General features: G+C 49.7%; 1 pseudogene; it reads right to left on the minus strand.

The window, feature by feature from the left end:
* Window positions 1-1,809: 1,809 nt before the first annotated feature.
* Window positions 1,810-5,459, minus strand: LOC133339566 (protocadherin-17-like; annotated as a pseudogene).
* Window positions 5,460-13,417: the final 7,958 nt, after the last annotated feature.

Raw genomic sequence — 13,417 nt, forward strand, 5'->3', positions numbered from 1 at the left:
CCTGAGGGGGGGGGGAGCCAGGGGGGGCCGTGGGTGGGGGGGGGGGACAAGCTGGTGGGGGGGAGGGGCCAGGGGGGGCCGTGGGTGGGGGGGGACAAGCTGGTGGGGGGGAGGGGCCAGGGTGGGTGGGGGGGACAAGCTGGTGGGGGGGAGGGGCCAGGGGGGCCGTGGGTGGGGGGGGACAAGCTGGTGGGGGGGAGGGGCCAGGGGGGGCCGTGGGTGGGGGGGACAAGCTGGTGGGGGGGGGGAGCCAGGGGGGGCCGTGGGTGGGGGGGACAAGCTGGTGGGGGGGAGGGGCCAGGGTGGGTGGGGGGGACAAGCTGGTGGGGGGAGGGGCCAGGGGGGGCCGTGGGTGGGGGGGGACAAGCTGGTGGGGGGGAGGGGCCAGGGGGGGCCGTGGGTGGGGGGGACAAGCTGGTGGGGGGGGGGAGCCAGGGGGGGCCGTGGGTGGGGGGGACAAGCTGGTGGGGGGAGGGGCCAGGGTGGGTGGGGGGGACAAGCTGGTGACATCATTTCTTATGATGCAGAAGATGGCCAGTGAGTTAAAACGGGGGGGGGGCGGAATTTTTATTTTATGTTTTAACTACGTAACCAAAGAGTGTGAAAGAGCGCCAGCTCTCTGCACAAGGGGGATTGTGGACTGGCTCTGACGGGTGCCGCTGCAAGCTTACAAAGAGCTTGAGTGCCCAAGCGCGTACAGAGATTTCTGGAGCGAGACCCCCAAATCCTTTCAAAACGCCGTCGCGTGCCGTATTAGGAGTGAGTTGTTTATCAGCTAAAGGATATTTTCAGACGCTACGGCTGTGTGCGTGTACCTGCCGAGCTGTTTGATTTTCTGAAAAATAAACGCCGTACATTCTTCTGATGTGAATAGACACACACATTGTGCCAACATGGCTCCGGATGACATTTAGCCAAGGCCGACATGCTGAGCTTTCAAAGTTTCTCACTGAAGGCGATAGTCACCGAGCGTTAATTATACAGATCGGTAGGCATTGGAATTCTTTTTTACATTTTGGATTTCCCACAACCGGCATTTAATTGAACACTCGCTGCATCCCAACTGTTTTAGCATTTGCCAGGAAATATGGCCACCTCAGAGCAGAGGTCGCAAACGGGTTTTGATTCCTTACCCGTACCCGGCCGCACCAGGGTCGCAAACGGGTACCCGTACCCGGCCGTACCTGTACCCTACCCGTACCTGGCCGGGTACGGGTATCGGGTACCTGATTGCGACCTCTGGGATGAAGCCATGTTGCAGGCGCGGGTGGGTTGATTCTAGGAACTTGAATTGTGAGAAGAGACAAGACGTTGGGAAATGAGTGACAAACGGTTACTCACCAGTGACTCACGGTCTACCCGTACCCGGCCGGTCACGGGTAGCCAGGTATCGGGTAGGGTACGGGTATCGGGTACCCGGTTGTGACCTCTGCCTCAGAGCACGGGATTCTGCCAACGCACAATACCGCCTTCCCACTGCTCCTCTCCCATGGGTGTGTGTTGTTGTGTTGTCTAAATGTTGTTGTTGTTGTCTAGATGTTGTTGTTGTCTAAATGTTGTTGTCTAGATGTTGTTGTTGTTGTTGTCTAAATGCACCGCAAAGTCACGACATCCGCTCAGCCTGCAAATTACCGGCGCAAAACGGAACTTGATTTTGATGCAGTCATTTTAGCTGTGACGGTCCCACCTGATGACGGAAATTTTTTACCCACGTGACTTTACCGGGAAAAAAAAAAAAAACCTAAGAGTTTGATTTCAAGGCCGGATGCTGAACAAATGAAGGGTTCGTGTGTGTAACGTGATAAACGATCACCTTCTAGACGACTGCTGCTGCTGCTGTCGATTGAAATTGTCGTTGCCCTGCAAAAGATCAACGGGGGCACGCCCGTCGTCATTCACTCACTTCGAACTCACGATCGCGTGCGGGCAAGCGCGCGTATGTGCACGTTCAATCTGTTAGTTTTGTATATCGCCAGCGCGTGACATTTTCTTCACTTCCATTCTCACCACGGAAGATTGCAACATTCACCGTTTTGTTTAGTAACAGGAGCAATCCGTACGCAGCAGGGTCATTGTGCCGACGTCTGTCCATGAATGGGCACGCAGACCCCTTGTGCAGAGAGCGCACACACGCTCGCACGCACGCACGCACGCTCGCACGTTTGAAGATGGGTCCTCGCTGGTACCACGGGTTTCGTGTTCTTTAAACGTGTGTAACGTGAGGATGTATCCGGCTCACTGACGTATCACAACTCGTCACGATGATTGGCTCTGCCGGTCCTGGTCCATAGCCAATGGGGGGAACCCTAGGGGCGTGGCCCTGACGTCATGGCAAGGTGACAGCTGTTTGTAGATGATTGGTTCTGCTGGCTTTAGCCACAGCCAATGGGGAGACGAGTCAGGGGCGTGGTCCCGGGAGCCTACGATGGAGTCTGGAAGATTCCATGGAGGCTAACCAGGTTTGGTGGAAACATACCACGTGACCGGGTATTAAATAGGGGTGGAGACGAGCGACACGTGGTCAGAACGGGAACGAACGGAGGAAGGGGGCCACGCGGGAGCGGGGCTCCGGGTTGCCACGTGGCTACGCGTCTCTCTCTCTCTGTCCCTCTCACGCTGCCTGTCAACAGCGTGAAGGAAAGCTGTTTATGAAAAGTGAAATAAAGACCAGATTCCAGGAGTCGCCTCAATGACCATTATTACACGTATATTAAGCTCGCCAAAAGGAGTGCTCGGATCTCAGCGAGCGTTAATACGCGTGGCACCACGATTCGTACCTTCGAATGTGCCTCCTCATTATATCCGCTTCTCTGAGTCTCTTAAGCATCTGCCACCAGCAGATCGCAGGTACGCGTGGGAACCCACCCACCCCCCCTTCGTGCTGCTGATTGAGGGACGTTGGTTTGCGTACAGGTCGAACCATGAACCTCTCCGATTCAGTTGCTTTATCTTCTTGGTTCTTTCGGTAAAGTCACGTAGAAGGGAAGTAATAAAATAATAAAAATAAAAACATAATATTATTTTATTATTTCCCTTCTACATGACTTTAGCGAAAGAACCAAGAAGATGAATCCCTGCAGTCACGAAAGCTTTAAATCGAAACATAAAAATTTTATTTTATTATTTTATTATTTCCCTTCTGCGCGACTTTAGCGAAAGAACAAAGAAGATGAATCCCTGCAGTCACGAAAGCTTTAAATCAGTTGCTTTACATTATAATTGATAACCGGAGTAAAATGCATGCAGATGAAATTTCGGCAAACTCAATCGACCGTACACAATGCGCCTATATTTTATACTTGATTGCAATTTAATTTCGCGGACAGTCTACGGAGATATGCGTGGAAAAAAACACGTCATTCCCCCCTCCCCCCGCGCACGCTGCATTGTGCGTAGGGGGGCGGATGACGATTCGTGACGGATGATTGATTCTCAAGATTTCTTAAGTTATTGCCGCGGCAGTGAAAGTTCAGCGGGGAGTGCTTGGCGGGCCTCCCGGGCCCGTGCGGTCATTTTCAAAAGGGGGCCGTCTCGCGTCGGCGCGTCACCTACCTGTGTGAGGTCGTGCCGGCCAGGCACACGGCGCAGAGGGTGGCGCGCGGGCGGGGCTTGCCAAGCGGCGTTGCCGCGCCCGCCGCCTCCGAGGGCAGGAAGGACTTGTCCTCGTAGACGTTGGGCGGGGGTGGCGGATGCCGCCTCGCCGCCGGAACGGGCGGCCGCCCCGGCTCGTCACGCGCCGGCGTCCTGGCCCGGGCGGCGCGCCGCAGTGGTAGGTGCGTAGCTCCTTGTTCTCCCGCTTGCAGCGCAGCACCACCGCCACCGCGGCCACGTTCAGGACGCACGACGCCGCGGCCAGCGCCACGACCGCGACGAACGGGTCGCGAAGGCGCCGTCGCCGTCGTCGCCGTCGTCGCCGTCGCTGTCGTCCGGGAGCCGGCCCTCGGGGGCGCGTCCATGACGAACGGCGTCGCGAAGGCATCGTCCCCGTCCCCGTCGTCGTCCCCGCCGTCGTCATCCGGGAGCCGGCCCTCGGGCGCGTGTCCGTGACGCGCACCGTGAACGTCTTGACCGACACGAGCGGCGGCGCTCCGTCGTCCCGCGCCACCACCGTCAGGTTGTACTCGGCGGTGGCGGTCGCCCCGCGGTCCAGCCGCGTCGCCGTCGCCAGCGCGTACACCGCCCCCCCGTCCCAGGCGCGGAGCGCGAACGGCGGCGCCACGCCGGGCCCCGCGGCCGACGCGCCCTCGAGCGTGCAGGTCACGCGCCGTTGGCGCCCGAGTCTCGGTCCCGGACGCGGACGAAGGCCACGACGTGGCCGGGCGACGCCCCCCGGGACACGCCGACGACGGCGGCCGCGGAGTCCGCCGAGGCGTCGCCGGTCGGGCCGAGCAGCCGCACGACGGGCGCGTTGTCGTTCACGTCCAGGACGCGCACCAGCACCGTGGCGTAAGCGGGGACGGAGTCTGGCCCCCGGTCGCGCGCCCGCACGTGCATCTCGTGGGAGTCGGCCTCCTCGTGGTCCAGGGCCCCACGAGGGTGACTAGGCCCGAGCGCGTCCACCGCGAAGGGTCGTGCGCCGTCTCGCGCCCCCAGCATCGCCGCGTACTCCACCTCCCGTTGGCGCCATCGTCCGGGTCTGACGCGTGGAGCGCGCGACCAGCGTGCCCGCCGGCGTCCTCGGGCACCAGCGCCCGGTACACGGGCCGCTCGAAGGCGGGCGCGTTGTCGTTGGCGTCGAGGAGGCGCACGGTGAGCAGGACCGTGCCGCTGAGCGGCGGGCGGCCCCGTCCAGCGCGGTGAGCACGTACTCGTGCGTGGCCCGGCGCTCGCGGTCCAGGGCGCGGCGCACCACCAGCACGGGCGACCAAAGCGCCCGCCCGCCGCCGTCGCGCGGTCTCCGAGGGCGAAGGCGCCGTCGTCGGGCTCCATGGCGTAGCCCCGCAGCGCGTTGGCGCCGGCGTCGGGGTCGCGGGCGCCGTCCAGCGCTGAAGCGCGTGCCGACCGCGGCGCTTCTCGGCGACCTCGAGGAGGGCGCTCTCGGCCGGGAAGCACGGCGCGTGGTCGTTGACGTCCAGCACGTCGACGACGACGCGCACCAGCTCGGCGGCCGCTCCAGGACGGCGCCGAGCAGCAGGGAGCAGCCCGAGCCAAGCGGCGCTCGCCCGGCGGCACGTGGCCTCGCGGTTCCGAGGCGCCGGCTCACCCGCACATCGCCGACGTCGGCGCTCACGGTGAGGTAGTCGGAAGCGTTGGTGCAAGCCGCAGCGCTTGAATCGGCGAGCGCAGGAATTGCTCGGCGGTGAGGCCCAGTCGCGGGCCAGGTTCCCCACCAGCGTGCCCGGCGGCTCCTCTTCGCGGACCGAGTAGCGCGGGGGCGCCGGCGGCGAGCGGGCGGGCGGAGGGTGGCGGCGGTGACGGCGCAGCACAGGCAGACGAGGGCGGCGCCGAGAGGAATCCATTTGTCCGGGTCGGGGCGAGCCGGGGCACGAGCTGTGTGCGTGGACGGCGCCGGCCGAGGAGTCGGAATTGCGGGGAGACGAAGGGGGGGAGAGGGTCGAGCAGGAGAATAAGGCAACGCTTGATAACAAGTATAAACCCGTAAAAAACAAAATTTTGGGAAAAAAATGTCACGAACATTAATTGTCACGCACAACGAGTCTGTGTGCAAAATGTCATCTCGATTGGATCACGGGAAGTGGTTTAAAAACGACCGAAAGATTTGCACGTCCTAAGCAAGCAAGCAAGTGAACTTAATATCAAGGATTTGAAAACGACGACGTGGGGAAGCAGGTGATGGGAGGGGGAAGAACTATTTCGTTGTGATTTTTTTATTCGGATATTTCAGTTGTGTAAATGAAATTGTGACGGGAAAATGGAAAAATTGACGATGCATAATCAATAGCGAGACTAGCTGTACTACCCGGTTTTCGCCCGGGGGCTTGGAGTGAACCACGCCCGGCCGCCTTTGTCCCCCCAGTGGCGATGTTCAACACACCACGCCAGTTACTCGTTTTGAGGCTGAGAGTCGACCTAGGGAGGCCCAGGAGCGGTTAAAATAATCATCACCGGCGGTGGCCGGTGAGCGGGAATCGAAACTCGGGTCGCCGTATTCGTAGCGCGGCGTAGCGCTACCCGCTACACTACATTGCGTTACGCTTCCACATGCGCGGATTTGCATCACAAACTCACTTGCCGTGCAAAAATAATAACTGCATTATTGAGCTCACCCACCCCCCCCCCCCCAAAAAAGTGTATTTTATAATTTGTGCACGGTGTCCAGTTTGGAAAGTACCCACATGGCAAATTTTCAAGTTGGTTGCATGTCGGGAAGTACGCTAAACATTTGAACACACACAATCACAACTTTGCCTTTTATATAGATGGAGATGTAATCTTGGCCTTGTCAAGTTGCTTGAGATGACGCGCTCGACGGCCATCAATGAATAGAGTGCTACGGTGAAAATGCGCGAAGTGTTTGACATACTTTAGTGCAAGCCGTCTCGTTGCTAGACACAAACATCAAGTGTTTATAACACTGGTCAACAACAACAACAAAACGTTTTTTTTCCTGGCCTGGACTTTTGCAGCAGTGTATAGTAGTGAATAGTGTAGTGTATAGTAGTGTATAATGTGTAGTGTATAGTAGTGTATAATGTAGTGTATAGTAGTGTATAGTGTAGTGTATAGTAGTGTATAGTGGTGTATAATGTAGTGTATCGTGTAGCAGTGTATAGTGTAAGTGTATAGTAGTGAATAGTGAAGTGTATAGTGTAAGTGTATAGTAGTGTTTTGTGTAGTGTATAGTAGTGTATAATGTAGTGTATAGTGTAGTATATAGTGTAGTGTATAGTAGTGTAGTGTATAGTAGTGTAGTGTATAGTGTAAGTGTATAGCAGTGTATAGTGTAGTGTATCGTGGTAGCAGTGTATAGTGTATAGTAGTGTTTTGTGTAGTGTATAGTAGTGTATACTGTAGTGTATACTGTAGTGTATAGTGTCGTATATGTGTTGGAGAGCCAAGCCACAACATTTACAATCTTGCGTCATGGAACACAAACGCTGAACATTGATTGAAAAACATAAATTCTGTCTGTAAACACTGGTCAACAACAATACAACATTCTAATTTCAGGGTGCTGATTCCAAATCTGATCTCAGATTTGCTCTATCACATCTCATTTCTATGCTATCGGCATACCCCAATTTTCATTGATTTTACCCCAAATTAACTCTGTCACTTATGATTGCAAGGTTGTTGCGAGTCAGTGGACTGCTTTAGTGTTAAAATATGGCGCTGTATTTTTAGGAGAGTGTGTTTATAATATCATTTTATGTAGATATCCACATTTATTTAATATTTTTCTTCTACATTTTTTATTGAAAATGAAATATTTGATATCTCAAAAACCTGACGTGATAGACAAAAACTGATGCCAGATTTGGAATCAGCACCCCAAAATTACATTAAGACCTATGGAATATCTTATTGCCAGACAAAGTGTGTTGACCAGTGTCATTTTTAGATGTCGTGTTTCGCCTTGGCTCTAATTGTCCACGCTCAACTCACGTTGGCTGTAAGTCACCACGGCCCCTGACGTCACGGCAAGCCTCGGGGCCACTTGCTGGAGTTCTTCCATTACTCGTACGGTACATAGGGTTTTTCGGTAAAGTCACGTAGGTAAAACATTACAATTTATAAAAGTAAAATAAGTTACTTGATACGGTAAGCGGGCTGTGACGGTTCCACCTGAAGACGGAAGCTTGTGTTGCCTCCGAAACGTCGTGATTTTTATTTTATTTTTATTTTACTTTTATTAATTTTATTTTTTTTACCTACGTGACTTTAGCAAAAAAACCTAAGAATATGAATCCTTGCAGTTAAGAAGCTTCAAATCTAGAAAATAGTAGGGTACATCTTCTTGGTTCTTTCGGTAAAGTCACGTAGAAGGAAAATAATAAAATAATAAAAATTAAACATAATAAAAAAATATTATATTATTAATAAAAATAAACATAAGAAAATAATATATTATTTTAGTGTTTTGTTTTATTTATTTTATTATTTCCCTTCTACGTGACTTTACCGAAAAAACCTAAGAATATGAATCATTGCAGTCACGAAAGCTTCAAATCTAGAAATAGTAGGGTACATCTTCTTGGTTCTTTCGGTAAAGTGACGTAGAAGAAAAATAATAAAATAATAAAAATAAAACATTAAAAATATATTATATTATATATGAAAATTATAAAAGAATAAAAATTAAAACATAAAAAAATATTGTTATATTATTAATAAAAATAATAAAAATAATAAAAATGAAACATTAAAAGATATTATATTATTTTATTATGTTTTACTTTTTTTAATTATTTCCCTTCTACGTGACTTTACCGAAAAAACCTAAGAATATGAATCCTTGCAGTCACGAAAGCTTCAAATCTACAAACAGCAGGGTACATTTCATTAAAGCGTGTGTTTTAAAAAAGTTAGTAACATTACTCATCATGTCCATATCCAACAACGCCGAGTGGCTAAGACATGTGGACGAGATCAAGTTGTCTGTCAAGAGCGTGAGCCCTGAGTAGCCACGTACCCGCTACGGGATTCACCAGTCGCCGTCGAACCTGCAGCAGCAGCAGTTGGTGTAGAGCAACACAAACAATGTCGAGCAAAGCGTCGTAAGGGAGGCAAACGAGAGAGAGGTGAGAGAGAGGAGAGGCCTGGGGCGTTTGAAACGAACGTCGCAGCTGTTTCTGAGGTCACGTGCTGACCACGTGGGCGGGTGAGTTGACCAGCAGCAGCAGCAGCCAATGGGAGGGAGGCGTGACGCACGCGCGGGCCCTCAGCCAATCAGGGCTCTGTCCGCCCGTGGCGCGTGCTGCCCACCCACCCGGCCAACATGGGCGGCCTGGCACGACGGACGATTGGTTGTCAGCGATCTGGAGTTGACGTTGTCGTCACTGCAGCGATCCGTACTCTTTGGTTCTTTTGGTAAAGTCACGTAGGTAGCAAAACAATGTTCTCGCTGTGGTTTTCCCCACCTGATGATGATGATGATGATTGTGTTGCAATCGAAACGTCGTGATTAGTTTTGTTTATTAAATCCTTTTATTAAGTTCACTTGCTTGCTTGCTTGCGCGCTTACGACCGTGCAAATCTTTCGGTCGTTTTTTAACCCACTTCCCGTGATCCAATCGAGCTGACATTTTGCACACAGACTCGTTGTGCGTGACAATTTATTTTCGTGAAATTTTCTTCCAAAATTTTCAACTTTTTAGGAATTTTTTTTTCATATTAATTTAAAATACCAATGTGATAAAAATGAAACTCTTACTCAAGAAAAAACAGAAATGAATAATAAAATAAAACCGATGCCACGCATATAAAGGATTTATAGTGAAAAACTTTGTTTTTACGGGTTAATTTTTTTTATACCTAATGTGGCTTTAGCGAAAGAAACAGAGTATTTATCAGCATATTTGTATTGTTGTTACTAAGATGGAACTGTGTGCTTGTGTGTGTGTACGCAACCAGCAACACGGTTTACCCACAGCAAGGAATTGTTGAGGTGTTTTTCTTTCTATTACGTGCTTTTGAGTTCAAAATAATGTATTTCCATGTTGTGTAACGTCAACTGATTTAAAAGCTTTTGTGACTGCAGGGATTCATCTTCTTGGTTCTTTCGGTAAAGTCATCACGTAGAAGGAAAATAATAAAATAATAAAAATAAAACATAAAATAATTCTCACGACGTTTCGGGCCACAACGCAACGTCGTGAGAATTATTAAATGTTGTATTTTTATTATTTTATTATTTACCTTCTACGTGACTTTACCGAAAGAACCAAGAGAAAATAATTCTTTTTATAAAATAATTATTTTATTGTTTTATTTTTATTATTTTCCTTCTACGTGACTTTACCGAAAGAACCAAGAGGATAACATCAACTGCTTTAATAAGGCATTTGAAAATGTTTCATAAAAAAATCGTGCATTAGCATGCATTTCTGTACAATTGCATTCAGTATTCAGTATCGATTGCATTCAGTATCGCGTGGGCGGCGATGTTGTCACCTGTGGCTTTAGCGGCCACTAGGGGGAGCCGTGTCGTCACGTGCGCTGTGTCCCGAACGATGGCGTTCTTGACGTTAAATGTTCAAAACAACTTTATGAATCAAATGCATTTAAATCTAATTACGTCCCCCAGTTCGTTTGGGGACGTTATAGTGAAACGGCTTCTATAGGAGCGGCGCAAGTTGAGGACTTGCTGTACTGCATCGCATTTGTTCTGCGAAATTTCGTTGCTATTCCAGGAGTCCCCAAACAATGCTGATATTACTGGCATGAACCACCTGGTTCCACCAGCCCACAAGGGATTATTGTGTCCCGTCCGTCCGTCGTGCATCCAAAATTGGAGGGGTCGGGCTGGGTGGAGAGGGGATGGGCTGGGTTGGGGAGGGTGGGGCTGTGTGGGGGGTGGGAGGGGTGGGGCTGGGTGGAGAGGGGATGGGGCTGGGTGGGGAGGGGATGGGCTGGGTGGGGCTGTGTGGGGGGTGGGGCTGTGTGGGGCTGGGTGGGGAGGGGGAGCCTCTACGTGCTTCCCGATGCACCACAATGAGCATCACGACCGATTTGTCAAACTTCCCATTTACCAGTTCTTGCTGACCACCTGTCAATTTCCTTCATTTCCTCCACATTTCTGGCCTTCTGGCTGGAAGGTTGTCAAGTAATTGGTGTATTTTGCTTCTATTATAATGGCAACTAGAATTTGTTTTTAAAATTGTTTCTGCTATTGATCATTTACACGGCTTTTCACTGAAGCACTTCACATCATTTATCTTGTGGAAACTATCATGTTGGCAGTATCTCTACTAGATGCAGGAAGTGTATCTATTATTGTTTGCACCAGTATATCTTCTGCGTCCACTGTAAGAAATGCATGACTGTTTAATCTGAAGAATAGACATATTTTTACGGAGCTTATAGTTTACTAGAATAGCCATTATGGTAATGTGGAGGCGGAGTGGTTAGTACTGTGTTTTGCTTTTAATTCAAACTGTTAACTGGGGGTGTCTGTAACACAGCGTGTACGTATGTCACTGGCAGATATTTGGCTAAATGGAGCTAAAACCGAAACTTTGTATTCATGATTTAGGCCACAGTAGCCCCAATGGGCCGTTGTGCAAGTTTACATTTTATTATTACAAAATACAAAGGTCTGTTAGAGGTGCTGGTGTTTGCAATACAGCATGAGTTTGTGCAATTCCTGCCCCGGTTACCCACTTGTAGAAGGTTTTTCTGCATCGTTATTAAATATTTGGTTGCATGTTTTTTGTTTATCTTGTATGCAACTGATGAGGTTTTTGAAAAATTGAAATCTGTAATCATTTGACAGCTCTAAAAAGTGTAAATCTGGACATTATTTGGTTATTCTTGTTTGTGATGATCTGTGCTCTGTTGGTGAGGCGGAAACACCTACTTTTTCATTTAGACATTGTGTTCATTTGCTTTTTGTAAACAATTTTCAAAAGATTTATTTCCTCCCTCTTCTAGCTAATTCTCATGTTGGCCTTCTTTTGCAACAAAACAACTGAAATACTCTTTGTACACAGGAGCAACTTTTATCATTTTTCATTACACCATTTAAGTTTTACAAATTGAATACCTTTAATTGTACTGATGGTGTTCTACTGTGTGTACTGTATGCATGTAATATAGGGTTTTCAAAATATTCAAATGCAGTTACTTTAAACGTCTTCAGAATTTGAGACAAGCGTTCATTCTTAAAATGCCCAAATGTTGTGGTACGGCATGTTTTGCAGTGGCACCAAAGGTTTTACACATTGCAGTTTGGATCATGTCCCATTGGAAATAATTGGGAATTTTTACTTAGACATTGTGATCACTCTCAGTAGACAATGCAGCTGCTTATCTTCGCCATTAGGTTTGCACTTCGTATGCCATTTGCAAAAAAATGTTTGACGGATTTTTCTTGAATTACAAATGACCTGCTGCAAGTGCTGATGTCGTGAAGCTTAAGCATCTGAACAAATTGTTCAGCATACTTAGGAAAAACAAGTTTTGTGCATTTTTCATTTTCAGTTGTACAAGTAACACTAAAAAAGATATAGATTTCGTGTTTTTATATTTTATTTAAGTTGAACCTGACTGCTACTTCAGTAGGTACAGAACTCCCGATACGTTGCGGTGATGGGCGGGACCTCACCTGTAAATGCGGCACTCAAAATTACCCATCAATGGTAATCGCGGATTTTAGCCACGCAGCGACATTAATCCACAACAAAATATGAATATCAGGACAAACCACTCCAATAATCGGTGAAAATAACAGCGAATAAGAGTTTCCATTTTACCCTAAAAACGATATGTGTCTACATTGCAGAATTTTGCATTTGTAAATATTAAATCATAAAAAAAACATACACTCCAGTACTCAGAAGATCATAGCAAAACCTGGTCTGTGCAACTCAACCATTTTTTCCTCTCCATTTGTCTCAACATGTTTCTCTGGACATCAAGACACGCATCTGAAACATTTCTCCGTACCTCCGATTAGCGCGCTTGGATACATACGATGCGAAAGGAGTCCAAGCATACAAACACGCGTCTGTCGCAAGGCACCACGATGGGAAGTGTAAGTGTGGCGAGCACATTGTTGGAGGAAATTGGCCGTATATCATCTGAGGATTTGGGAGTTTGATTTTTATTTTATTTTTATTTTATTTTACTTTTATTCATTTAAATTTTTTACCTACGTGACTTTACCGAAAAAACCTAAGAGTATGAATCTTGCAGTCGCGAAAGCTTCAAATCTAGAACACGATCTACACCGTTAAAATTCAGCGTTTAAAAAAGCAAAAACCTGCTGCAGTTCAACAAAGTCGTCACGTGAGTGCGAGAGGGAGAGCGGGCACGGCCAGCAGCTCTGCAGCTTCTTCTCGCAACGCTTCAGCTCTGTCCGTCAGCAAGAGCTGGCAAAGAGAAAACGCAGGTGGGGCTCAAAATCAGAATCTTGGTACCGGCAGGAACCACCTGGTTCCACCAGCCCACAGGGGATTATTGTGTCCGTCCGTCTGACCGTCCGTCCGTCCGAAGTGCATCCAAAAATGGGTGGGGCTGGGTGGGAAGGGGAAGGTGGGGGGGGCTGGGTGGGGAGGGTGGGGCTGGGTGGGGAGAGGCTGGGTGGGGAGGGGAGGGTGGGGAGGGGCTGGGTGGGGAGGGTGGGGAGGGGAGGGTGTGGATGGGCTGAGTGGAGGGGGGGAGGGGCTTAGTGGGAGGGTGGGGCTGGGTGGGGGGTGGGGCTGGGTGGGGAGGGTGTGGAGGGGTTGGGTGGGGAGGGGCGGGTGGGGAGGGGGGGAGGGTGGGGCTGGGTGGGAGGTTGGAGGGTTACTTTGGC

This window comes from Lethenteron reissneri, unplaced genomic scaffold (assembly GCF_015708825.2).
Source record: "Lethenteron reissneri isolate LAM-NWPU_2019-01 unplaced genomic scaffold, ASM1570882v1 scaffold_1908, whole genome shotgun sequence".
Classification (NCBI taxonomy): domain Eukaryota; kingdom Metazoa; phylum Chordata; class Hyperoartia; order Petromyzontiformes; family Petromyzontidae; genus Lethenteron; species Lethenteron reissneri.